This window comes from Sinocyclocheilus rhinocerous, unplaced genomic scaffold (genome assembly GCF_001515625.1).
Source record: "Sinocyclocheilus rhinocerous isolate Xijiao unplaced genomic scaffold, SAMN03320098_v1.1 scaffold1296, whole genome shotgun sequence".
Classification (NCBI taxonomy): Eukaryota; Metazoa; Chordata; class Actinopteri; order Cypriniformes; family Cyprinidae; genus Sinocyclocheilus; species Sinocyclocheilus rhinocerous.
The window spans coordinates 358,087-360,366 of NW_015659405.1; the positions used below are offsets into that span (position 1 = coordinate 358,087).

The 2,280-nt window shown below is 32.8% G+C and overlaps 1 protein-coding gene across 1 annotated transcript in view; it reads right to left on the bottom strand.

The window, feature by feature from the left end:
• The window catches only part of LOC107723866 (ephrin-A2), a 156,724-nt gene that overhangs the window by 133,588 nt on the left and 20,856 nt on the right, over window positions 1–2,280 (bottom strand). The window lies entirely within an intron of this gene.

Below are 2,280 nucleotides of genomic sequence, written 5' to 3' on the forward strand. Positions count from 1 at the left end.
TCTAGCTAGGCTTTTTCAAGCCAACTTAAAGTTTGTCTACAAACTTTTCAATCTAGTTATTTTCTGCAATTACATTTACAATTACACTGTTGAACCATCCCTTACACCTTAACCCACCTTAAACCTACCCATACCACCAAACCTGTCCCATAACCTTACCTGTATCCCACCTAGGGATGGGTACCGAAACCCGGTATTTAATTGGTCTCGGGGATAAATTATGAAAGACCGGAGTATCGATAAGCTCTGACGTTAACGGTTCTGCTATCGGTACCTAATCCCACCTCAATAGCAGCAAAAGTGTTTTGCGATACAATATGAACACAATAAGTACATTGTACTTATTTTTTGATGTAAATACATAGTAGTTAAGGTCACTTAATATAAAGTGGGACCAAAATTGTTTTTGGAAAGAAATCAATACTTTATTCAGCAAGGACACAATTAGTTAAAAGTGACTAAAGACGTTCACATTGTTACAAAACATTTCTATTTCAAATAAATGTGTTTTTTCTAAACTTTCTATTCGACTAAGACTCAAAAAAAGCATCAAAACAAAAATTGTAAGCAGCACAACTGTTTTCAGCATTGATATAATAAGAAATATTTCTTGACCAGCAAATCAGCATATTAGAATGAATTCTGAAGGATCATGTGACACTGAACTGGAGTGACACTGGAGTAATGGATGCTGAAAATCCAGCTTTGCATCACAGGAATAAATTACATTGTAAAATATATTAAAATAGAGTTATTTAACAGTATTACTCTTTTACTTTATTTATGATCAAATAAATGCAGCCTTGGTGAGTATAAGAGAATTATTTCAAAAACATTTTTAAAATCTTACCGACCTCAAACTTTTGAATGGCAGTGTAAGTTATCAACCAGTATTAGAGAAGTTTAATTTATTGGTATCAATTGATATTGGGTGTATATCAGTTGTTATTGGTTATTTAATTCTGCATGCTCATGTTTACATTTATAGTACATTTGCCCTCATCTAATGCTCACTTAAAGTTATCCTTCATTTTTTTTTAAATTTTTTTGACAAAATAGCATATCATTTTAATATCTGCCTTTCACATGAAGATTATTGTACTGAAAATGATTTTAATATTGGTGCATGCCTTTTTAAAACAATAAAACTATTTTATTCAACATTTGTGAGCACTGTGTATACTTTTTAGAGCAGTGTTTCCCAACCGGGGTGCCGTCTGTCGAGAGCAGGGGTGCCGTGTAAAAAATCATTTTTTAATATTTTTAAATTGCTAAAATGTTCAAAAAAGCATCTATTATATAATATCCATTTCTGATGTCGCCAATAATTAGAGATGCACCGAAATTTCGGCTGCCGAAAATTAGGTCACCGCTCAGGTTTCACTTTCACGTGGTGTGACGCTCTGCGTATTATCCCGCTCTATGCGTGTGCGCTCCGCTCAGTCGCTCCACTCATATACCGTTCATGCTCATCGGAACAGCAAAGTCCACTCAAAAATTGAGCCGACAGGAAACATCGATGTAGTACAGTATTGTTTCTGTCTGCAATAGCCCTACTGTGTTGTAACATGGTGTGGTATATGGACAACTCTGGTAACGCTGCCCTCTCATTCAATGATCTGCTAACCGCTATGTTATGCTCACGTGTTCTGATAATAATAGCTTTCTAGGACTAAACATTATTTGGATAATTGGTAAAAAAAAAAAAAATTTTTTTAAATATCTTAACCCTAAGACCTACCTGAAAAACTAAAAAACAATTTATTTAATTCGAAGGCCTGTCGTTATTTTTTATTTGTGCTATCATTATTAATTTCTTTATTTGTTCTTATTTTATTACTGACTGCTTACTTGTCATTTTTTATTCAATTCAAAGTTTGAAATCAAGCTATCTCGTGCTACTGCACCAAAATTACCCCACTGTAAAATAAAAAAAAACACTGAGTGAGCAAAAATTTGTGAGATAGCTAGTTATAATGGTAATTAAATAATGTTTACATATGTATAAAAGCCTACATTAAAATCTGTCATATAAATTGGTCTCTTCATTAGAAATTAGCCTACTGATTGCCACCATTGATGGACAAAATTTTTTAATAATATTAAAAATATCTGTATGACATTATATTCTGCAGTTCTTCCCTGTTGTACCGAATATCTATACTTTTCAAATTATCATATCGAAGTTAGAAATTCAAATATTGTGACAAAATTAATTTTGTAGGGTGCCACAAGTTTGTTAAAATTTCCAAAGGGTGCCGCGACAAAAAAAAAGGTTGG